The sequence below is a fragment of the Amblyomma maculatum genome, chromosome 1 (assembly GCF_055883805.1).
Source record: "Amblyomma maculatum isolate TAMU_Amacu chromosome 1, ASM5588380v1, whole genome shotgun sequence".
Lineage (NCBI taxonomy): Eukaryota > Metazoa > Arthropoda > Arachnida > Ixodida > Ixodidae > Amblyomma > Amblyomma maculatum.
In genome coordinates, this window is record NC_139344.1 from 80596096 (window position 1) to 80607293 (window position 11198).

Here is an 11198-nt window from a genome sequence, read left to right on the forward strand (position 1 = left end):
CCAAGTCTAACTAAGCACTTGACTGAAAATGTCTTGCTCTCTGCAGACCAGTATGGTTTCCAGAGAGGTAAGTCAACTGAATCTGCTCTGTTATTCATTAAAGATAAGATAGCACATAATATAGACATGCAGTTGTGTACTATAGGAATTTTTTTTGGATTTCAACAAAGCTTTCGACTCAATTAAGCATGAAGTACTTTTTGTAAAACTGCCACATAACGGAATAGGAGGCGTCGCACTTCAACTGCTCCAAAGCTACTTGTCAAACCGCTCTCAGTTTGTCGTTATAAATGATTTTGCCTCCGATCCTGAATTCGTAAAATACGGTGTTCCTCAAGGTTCCATCCTAGGCCCTTTATTATTTCTTATATATAAATACGACGTTCACTAGATGGGAGCGATTTGTTGATCATGCCCTCAAACTCAGCACAATATTCAGTCTTGTCTTTCGCGGCTCCTGTGTAATCAGAAATCATTCCAACGGCATGAGTCACATACTTCTCAAATCTCGCGAGTGTCAAACCAGAAGGAAGACGGACAGGCTCTTCTGACATATTCACAGCCCAGAGGTAAGCGCGAACCCCCCCCCCCCCCCCCCCCCCCCCGGAGCGTGGCACCAAAATATTTTTTTACGCTCCATTCGAGACATCTGGCTCGACGACTATTGAATGTTTACCCATGAAAGATTCAAAGGATTCAGAATACTTCACGGGGAGAAACTTCGCCGTCATCGCAGGCAGCAGCACATCTTTATTCAGGGCGAGAACTCCTTGACTCTGAGACATGAACATGTTATCTACTAATAGCGGGGATAATGTTCGGCTGCAAATAAATTTCACCGGCACTAAAGTCTAAAGTCGCACCACACCCGCGCAAAAAGTCAACACTCAAGATAACGTTATGCGTGGCACGTCTCAATACAACGAATTCTGTCCTATAGCACTCGTCACCAATGACAACTGAAACAGTGCACCGGCCAACCGGAACTAACGTTTCACCCCCAACTCCACAAAACGTAGTGTTTTTGTCCCACACGAACATAACTTTCTGTCGAAGACGGTTCTTAAATGAAAGGCTCATAACTGACACAGCGGCACCAGTGTCAACCAAAGCATCCGTTTCAACATTGTCTACACACACTGACACTTTGTTCTTTAGCATGACGATAGCAGAGGTATGCGTGAAATTGGCCGTCTGGCGACCTTACCTCCATCGGTCGCACCACCTAGTTTCCTAGCGGTGGAGAAACAAAGCGGCGACGTGGGGATGGCGAACGGGGCTGTCGCTGCGGCGGGGAAGTGATGCTGCGATCGAAGACAGGGGAGTCATTCCGTGCATGGCGTTGAGGCGAAGAGGGCCGGTATAAGGTAGCGGGTGGCTGCTGCTCCCACTGGGCACCATTCGTGAAGCGTGGTGCTCGTTGGACAGAGGGTCGGGTAATTTGACGACGCGGGCAAAAGCGGAAGATATGTCCGCTGCCCCCACAGCCGTAACATACAGGTGACTGGCGACTCTGGTAGTTCACTTCAGGATCCCTTGGAGGCCGAGATGGAGTGACAGAAGTGCGACGAGGAGCACCACGAGGCACTTCATCCGGATGGGCTGGACGCTGCTGGAAATAAGGGTGCGATGTTGGTTGCAGGGTCCGCTCCACGCTGTTGTAAGCTGGTTCGCAGTTATTTTGTGGAGCCCATGGCGTGCGCTGTTCCCACGATGATGCGGACCTCGATGTCGGGTGGTAAGGTACACCGAAATTTATACGTTGCCGCTGAATATCCAGCTCCTCGCGTATAATCCTCCTGACCATAGAAGCGATGTCTTCTGTCTCCGGAATGTCGATACCGGCAACAGTTGTGACATTAGAAAGACGGCCAAATTTGGGTGCTATCCGACCTGCCTTTAACGCCTCAAATCCCCGGCACTGCTTGATGACATCTGCTACTGTGGCAAGGGTGTTCCGCGAAATAAGGAAGTTGTACACATCCTCAGCAATCCCCTTGGGAAGGTGCCCTACCTTGTCTTCTTCTGACATCTGCCGGTTTACAATGCGACAAAGTTTCAATATTTCCTCGATGTAACGTGTGCATGTCTCACCGGGCAGCTGGGCTCTCTGGGAAAGTTGATGCTCGGCGCGTTCCTTCTTCGCAAGGGCATCCCCAAAGGACTTTGTAATTTCTTCAACGAATCGGTTCCAGGTCATCAGGATTTCTTCGTGGTTATCAAACCACGTCAGAGCGGTGCCAGCGAGGAAGAAAACAACATTGTACAGACGTGCGATCGAACTCCAGCGGTTGTACTTACTGCATCTTTCATAATGTCGGAGCCATTCCTCAACGTCATCTTCGGGCTCACCGTGGAACGTACTCTGCTCTCGCTGGTGGGGAAAGGTCGTCGTCGCTTCAGGTCGCTGTTCATGAGTCTGCGTCGTGCGGGTGGTAGCCATTGAAAGGTACTGTTGAGGAGATAAAGGTGGCAAACCTGCTACACGACGGCTACGACGAGGTACTGGCGGATCCAGAACGTTTGCACCCAGCACCTCCACCAAATGTAACGGATGAAATGGTTTTAATACAGGTGAACGTCGTATGAAGGACGGACGCACACGGCTCAGAAAAACCCAGATCAGTCTGCGCGCGGCTCGCTTCCCCTGCTCATAGTTCTTCTCTTTCTGCTGCTTCTAATGCGCCGCTACGCGGCGTAACAATATCATTGCTATCCCTGGAACTTCCAATATCCTGCTCTATGCCGATGACACGAGCGCCTTTTTTTCCTCGCCAAGCTTACCCTCTCTGGTGTCTGCAGCTAACAAATGGCTTGAAGATCTGTCGAGATGGCTTTGTGCAAACCAGCTGATGTTAAATCTTAATTAAACGAAATATATAATATTTTCAGTTGTCAATAAACCAATAAATAAAAATATCACACTTTTGTTCCAATCTATCTCCTTAGAACGTGTTTAAGTGCCTAAGTATTTAGGTGTTCTATTTCACGAAAACCTCCGCTGGTTTTATCATGTAGACTTTGTATCCAGCAAAACAGCCCGATATAGGTATACTGAATAAATTTCGCCCGCTTCTGCCAATGCACTTGAGGAAGCAACTATATTTTTCCACGGTCCAGTCTCGTGTTCAGTACTGCCTTTTGGTATGGGGAGTGGGTACAAAGACCAACATGGAAAAGATTTATATTTTGCAAACGAAAGAAGGCCTTCGGTTTATTTACAATCTGCCTAGATATGATTCTGCGTCTGCATAATTTAAACAAAGTAATATATTAAGTGTTGCAGCCCTCTATAAACAGCGACTATCCGAATTTATATACCGACAATACAAAACTGACAGTAATGCGTTTTTAAGTACATTTATCAACACAGATACACATTACGTCTTTAGAAATGTGAATTTTATAAAACCTCGCATAAGGACCGGGTATGGAATGAAGTTAATTCACTGGCAAATCCCTAACCTCTTGAACTGTTATCGTGACATATTTTATCTACTTGAACAATCATCCTCTTTTTTAACATTAAAAAAAAAAAATTAAGATGTACATTTTGGAACATACGTGACTATTTGTTTCCCATTTTTGTTGTGTAATACCAATATTACTGTTGACACTGTTACCTTGATGTACATTAAAGATTGCATTTTATGTGTTTTACTCCTGGTTTGTGTTTGTGTTCCTGCTGCGTTGTATTTCACATGTCAATTGTGGTGCCGAAGGCCCAGTCAGGTGACTTGTACGTCACCTTTAGCCTCGGTCCCACGGCAAAAACTGTATTTTGCTACAAACTAAAAAAAAAAAAAAAAAAAGAAAAAAAAATTCTAGTCTTAGTCTGCGTCATCTTCCTGAGACTAGGTTTTCGGCCCACGGGCATTTGCCTGGACAAAACAGAGGGAACCGACCTCCAAGCCTCAACCCGCGAAGTCTCCCTGAGGCCTGGATTTCCCATTCAGGATAACGGATTGGGCGTGCTGGCGGAAAAGGCCCCACATCAGGCAGGGTTGTTTTTTCAAAGAGAGTATTTTGCGGTGAAGACGACAGACCCCGCCTTCCCAATACAGGTGAACTCCTCACCTTTCATTTCTGTGTCTTCCAGAGGCCAGATTTACCGACTCGATAAGAAAGGTCTTGCACTCCCGGAAATCGCAACTTACCCCTATTGATGTCTGGCTTCTTCCGGAGGCCACGTTTCCGCCCTTAAGACAAAGAACTGCTCTTGAAGGACGGAGCCATCCTCCTAGCTTCACAGTTGGACGTCTTCCACATGCTTTGATTTCACTCCAAAGACATCTAACTCGGCGTGCTTGTGCTATCTGATAACCTGATCATTCGAAAATTGACCTTTTCCGACTGATCGACAAACCTTTGGAAAAGGGAGACCGCTGTCACCTGCTGCTGCTTACCCATCACAACAGAGCTTATAGTGCCTCGTGACAGCGTGTGCTTTCCGCTCGTCAGCTGCTGCGGCCGCAGCAGGCTCATGACCTGGCCAGTCAACTCGCCCAGTATATTGGGCAGACAGGCGCTGAACTCGAAACAGGGCACGCTCGCTAACTGTGCTCGTCGCGTGGACAAGCGCCAAAAAAGTTTCTCTTGTTACCGCACTTTTTGGCGTTCGACAGGGAACTCTCATGAAACACCGTGGAAAATATATGAGGAAGTATGACCAGCGATATACTGCAGCTGGAGCAAGGCACATGTCGGGTTAGTGCGGTGTCGTCCTCATTGTTTAGCGATAACCAGATATCATTACTTCAATGCTATCAGGACTTTCGAAACTGAACATATACAATAAAGACAACTGGCTGCAGTCTTTTAGCGTAACTTCTCAAACGCCAGTCTTATGGCTACTGTATAGTCGTCGTGTAACGTTTCTTGTTTGTGGTATAACGGTTAATGCATAATCCGGCTTGAGATCTTTTCTTCGGGGAAGGAAATGAAATGAGTGCCTTTGCGTATGGGTGTACCATACAGCCAGAATTTGAAGCTTAGAGAGATATCAGGAAGTTGTTTTTCTGCATTGTTTACTCGCACCAACGTTCACTGCCCTTGTCGCCAATGTGTTAGGCGATATAGGGCCTCAACTAACCTGCTTGATGCGGCGACCTAGAACAGGATCAACCAGCAAATGCTTCTCTCTCTCTCTAATTGGTCGTATAGGGCGCCTTCACATTCAATGTCGCATTCCTCGCAGCCAATTTTGTACCAACGTGATTGCCTTTCCTTCAATGTTTTGAATAAGTTCCCATCGTCCCCCAGTAATGCTTTTTCAATTCAAGGTGCTTGTCAGTGATTTTTAAGGTGGCGTTTTTGCCATTTCATACACTGTCACGACCGAAGGAGCCGCAGACGTGCGAGTAGACGTAGAGCCGTGCAACGAACAGGGACGTGCAGGCCGGCCCAAGAAGCCCAAGAAGCAAACAAATCGTGGCTCAAAACATGAGACTGCAACGAACTGATACGGAAACAGCTCTTCTCCGGAGACGGGGCTATCACGGTATGGCATACAGGAAATTGGCTGCACGGTAGACATGCCGGGCAGGACCAAGTTTACGTTTACGTAACGCTTATCCCTAAGCTTATGCATTCCGTCGTTCAAGGCAGATGTGTCGTCAAAATATAAGTCGTAATCAAGGCCTACCAGAACCAAAAGTAACAGATACGGTGGTGTCAGTGCTTGATTTCCGGCTAATGAAAAGATAAGTTCATCGATAAGAAACTTTACCGTGCATGATGCATACGAGGCCGTCGTTACTCTAGCGGTCGCGAAATGCAACAGGTCCGGACATTCATTAGTAATTATCACAGGTTCCATGGATCCTTGCCGGGAGTTCAGCAACGGCGGAATAGGCAAAAAAAAAAGAAAAAAAGAACCGAAATCTTAAAGGTTGGCTGCGAAATTGAAGGAAAATAGCACATAAGTTGGGCTCCGGTTCATAATGTCATCGATGGGAATTTTCAGGTCGATCTCATAGCTCGAGGTTACGCTAGCAGAGTGAGGTCAGAAGTCGCGGGAGGCCGCGGTGATAACCTGTACAGTTGCTTTGGGACGTTAAACCCGACAAACCAAACGATAACCTGTACAAACGAGGACATCTTAAAGCACTCGGGAAACTGGAAACTGTAATCCACTACCACGCAATAAATTAGACCGGGTTACGACAACTACAACCACTCAGCCCATGGCTTATTCTATCGGCAGCGTGGCTGTTAGAAACGTTTCTGCAGTAAATACCTGGGTGCCCACATTTCTTCAGATTTGACATCACGGAAACACCTTGATTAGATAACTACTAAAGCATCCAAAACCCTCGGTTTCATTAGGCGTCCCCTGTGCTTTGCAAATCAGGCGATGAATCTCTTAGCACACAACTTTGGTCAGATCGAATAATTGCGCTTTCATGGTGAACCCTGATCAAGTACATCTTGCCGGGAAACTGGAGTCACTTCAAAATAACACAGCTAGGTTTATCACGAGGAAATACACTCAAAACTTAAGGACCATGGATATTAAGTCATCTCTAAATTTAAGCGCGCTTGACAAGCGACGACTTATCAACCTGCTAATGTCATTTTCACGGGCTTTACGACGATTCAATCGCCTTTCACAGAAGTCCATATTGTCACGTCTTAGTGACAAGGTTGTAGGCGCAAAAGAGTAGACAGACGTTATAGCATTGCAATCCAGCTGACTTGCACCCGCAAAAGAAGTAAGCAACTGAGCGTTAACAGCAGACGTGCTCACAGGTCGTCGGACTAAGGCTCGTCGTTGCATTCGTCAGCACTCAGTTTAAAGTGGGCGAAGAACCATCTAGATAGCCGGCCAAAAGATCCTAGAAACAACTGGAATGATAAAGAAGCAGTTGTACTTCGATGCGATTACTCGGGAAAGATCTCGGCGTGTCTTGCGCTACAAGGAAAATGATAAAGCCGCATCTCGCGGCAACGAGCGTGAACAAACAATGAGTACTGTATTGATCCGTGCGCTACAATCACGTTGATAAGGCCGCATGCTGGCTGCTGTTAAAAAAGAACAAAGATTGGAATGATTCGCGGCATTACTATTCAAGCCATTCGATATCAAGCCAGCACGTCGCATATTCCCAGGTTAAGGGCACCGCTTTAAAGTGCAACGCAAGATTGCTCACAACCAACTTATGCGTCATTCACGATTTTTCTTTGTTATTTACCATTGGAATAATCTACCATTACTACGAATTTACTACGAAAAACGAATACTACGAATTTACTACTACGAAAATTACTACGAATTTGTTACCAAACAGAAATGCGTAATTCATGCCGGTTCGTAACAGATTGTAGTTAGAATTTTACTTTTTTATACTTTGTGTCCAGCATTGTGATCCACGTCGGTATGTGTTCGAAGAATTTTTTTATTCTTTGTTTCTCGGAGTGCATGTTTGTTTATGCTTTTCAGTCTTTATATTTCACTGTGGTATGTATACTACGATAAGGGGTGGGGGAGGGTTCATAGGAAGGGAAAGGCGCAGTATCTGTCACACTTGCAGCTGTGGACACCCGAACCGCGCTGTAAGGGAAGGGAGGAAGGTGGGAGTGAAAGTGAATAGAGAGAAAGAGGAGCCGCAGTGGAGGGCTGCGGAGTAATTTCGACCACCTGGGGATCTTAAACGTGCGCTGACATCGCACAGCACACGGACGCCTCTTCGTTTCGCCTCCATCGAAACGCAGCCGCCGAGGTCGGGATCGAACCCGGGAACTCCGGACAGTAGTCGGGCGTCTTACCACTGCACCACCCCGGCGGGGCTATATGAATATGTGGTTTTTTCCAGACCCCTATGTAATGCCCGTAAAGGGCCTTTAGAGTACGTGAATAAAACAAAAAGTTACTGCGTTGACGATAGCTACAAGAAAATGCATATCGGTATCTCTTTCTTTGCGATGCGACACATCCGATTGTGTACAAGAACACGTATTCCAGATGCGGCAGGAAACCCACACTCACTAGCGCTCGTCCTGTACCCTGTCTTGTGTGTGTTTTTTCGCGCTACTTAAGATGTCTGAAGTTCTGCACCAACTAGGCCGACAACACATCTTACTGGACCACACTACATAGGGCGGTCAGAAAACAGATGCGGTACCCAAGATGTAATGCAACACCGGAGCGGTGTGAGGCTGCGCTAGTCCATATGGGAACCAGAAGACCAGCTTCGGAGTGTTGAACTGGCTGGCCAGGCAGCAAAGGGTCGTATAGGAGTCCTTGACTGGGGACCCAACCATGAAAGCTCTGCAAGACTTTCTCGAGCGCGTGTAAGTGGCAAACATGGCGACTTCAGTTAAAGATAACTTATCTATTTCATTGACAACTATATGAGGATTTTCCTCTGCTGTTAAAGGTCAACTCCGGTGGTTTTTCCACCATTTTGTGTTTTTGGTTGAATTACATTCCTCGGCACGTCCGAACTCGAACACAAAAAATTGTTTTTCGAAATTCCAATCAGAAGTATTTTTAAAAAGAAAAAAACAGCAAATCGAAACCGAAACTGCTTTCACGGCCAGAAACGACGTCCCAGGTGACGAAATGGTGACGTCACACTCAGTATTAGAGAAACACTCGTACGTGCGTTGAATGGTGAAAATAAAGTATGGAAATTATGAAGCATTGCATAAAATGTCTGAGGTAATTCAATATAAGCCTCACAATTTCATAATCATGCGGGAAGTGGACAGTAACGCCGGTATACTGTTTGTGACGTCAGAAACTCAGTGTTGCCGGCAGAAATAGTCTCAAGTTAATCCATGAAAACAGCATATTTTAAAGTCGTGTTGCGCGCGAACGGATTATCGTACGGCGCTCAAATTTTGTAGAATGCGTCAGGACGGAGAGTAAAATCTACAGTTAAAGTTTTATTAGAATATTCGAATGTCAAAAAAACCCCGGAGTTGCCCTTTAAGCACTCCTTCAGCCTGCATATGGCGATTAATTGCTATAATTCTGCATAACTGGCTGTCTTCGAGGTTTTCGCACAGCATTCAAAATAGTTTGCTCACCAGATTGTGAATTGGCCGCACGTCTTATTTGACGCTTTTGCCAAACTCGCAGAAGCCTTCAGTATTCTGCGCTTGCCACCTCAAACCAGCTAACATGTTTTTCTTCTTTTTATGCAGTCCTTTCTATCTCGAGTTTTCCACAGAGAAGCAGTTCGCTTGCCCTTTCATTACACTGTGGCAAGACTAGCCCGGCCCCTCAACTCGGATGCATGCATGGGCCGTCACACTGCTCAAGAATCGTCTCCACATACTCAAACCACTCGGACACCAGTAATTCCCAACTCGGCGTCAGTGCTAGTACAAGATTAAAAATGTTCGCACGTTTTGGGTGCCTGTCCTCCACTCTCCTCACATGCACAGCCTGAGCTCCGCTCCTACCTTCGTCGTGGGACTCAGCCCGCTCTTGTACTCGCGTATTCTTGCTCTCGAGAACTGGGCGCTGCTATTCTTTTTTAGCGTACGAAATTTTGAACCGAAGTTCCAGCATATTCATTTGCTGCTCCGACATGTTTCAGGCTATGGCGAAACACAGATCCCCGGTTGAGTCGCAAGTCACCGCCAACTCCAGTTAGCTTTCATCCCCGTCCGACTAATGCATGCTCCCTATGTTGCAAGTTGATCAACCGCGCCCGATATGGAAAAAAAAAAAAAAAAGGCATTCTCCAGTGTTCTGAAAAATCGCTCCGCGGTGCTCTCCTCGTCTATACAAGGCTCGAAGGACTAGGGTGTTTCATCTAAGATTTTACCTATTTTTTTAAAAATAGCAAAATTAAGTTTTATTGTCCATTCTTCTTTTAGCTGTTGTATTAAGAGTAGAGAAATATCAGGAGCACTAAAGCGTACTAATTAGCTTAATAATTAACTAAGATTACCTAATTAACTTTTTATTTATACCAGCTAGGAGCTGCTTTCAAATTGCAACAGTGAGCTACCGCTGTGAGAATGCCAAATAGTATTTTAAACGACAAGACACGCGCATTTCTTAAGGACTGCAGCGCTGGAAATTCTGGCCGCTTTCGACGCACGAAAACGAAACCTAGCAGCCGAGGCGCGCACTTATGCACGCCCATGAGTGACGCAGCCGTGACGTCACCGAGAGAAACCAGCCGTCTGGAGGCGGCCGCTGCCGCCCGCGAAATACGCGCCTGGAGCTGCGTCATGGTCTGGTAGGATCTTGAGATATCACCAACGCATTGCGGGCGAAGCTTGTCACGGTGCGGGCGTAGCGCTGATGGTATGGGCAAATCAGCCCTCCCTCTTGACTACAAGCTTTGGCTCCCAGAGGGTGAAATAAAAAGAAAAGCAGTACATGTACAGATATCGCACCACTGGATGTGATAACGCAGCGCCAGACGAGTATTTCACGAGTGGCAGCAGCCGCCTTCAGACGGCTTGATTCGCCCGGCGACGTCACGACTGCGTCACTCGTGGGCGCGTACAATTCCGCTCTTCGTCTGCTAGGTTTCGTTTTCGTGCGTCGAAAGTGGCCAGAATTGCCAGTGCTGCAGTCCTTAAGAAATGCACGTTTCTTGTCGTTTAAAATACCATTTGGCATTCTCACACCGGTAGCTCACTGTTGCAGTTTGAAAGTAGCTTCTAGCTGGTATAAATAAAAAGTTAATTAGTTAATTTAGGTAATTATTAAGCTAATTAGTACGCTTTAGTGCTCCTGATATTTCTCTACTCATAATACAGCAGCTAAAAGAAGAATCGTCAATACAACTTAATTTTCCTATTTATAAAAAATAGGTAAAATCTTCGATGAAACACCCTGTATATCTTCAGCTGGCAGCTGGCTCCTGAGTGACGTTGTCGGGTCCGCTGTCCATGCCACCGCTGTCTTCCGGCTTTCAGTGGTGTAAGTATAATTCGCTCATCCCTGGAAAATCATGCTGATTGAACTTGAAGAATAGGTGTTCGCAGTTCGGTACGATTTCTGAACTTTTGGTTTCTCCACCCAAATGCGGAATAAAGAGCAGCTGGTTGTAGGCATTAGGAGATAGACGATTTATTTTATTCAGAAATGTGGCGCAACAAACACAAACACAAGTGAAGAGACACAACACACGCGCAACACACAACAACGCGTGTGTTGTGTCTCTTCTCTTGTGTTTGTGTTTGTTGCGCCACATTTCTGAATAGTATGCAGCACCAACTAGCCCCTC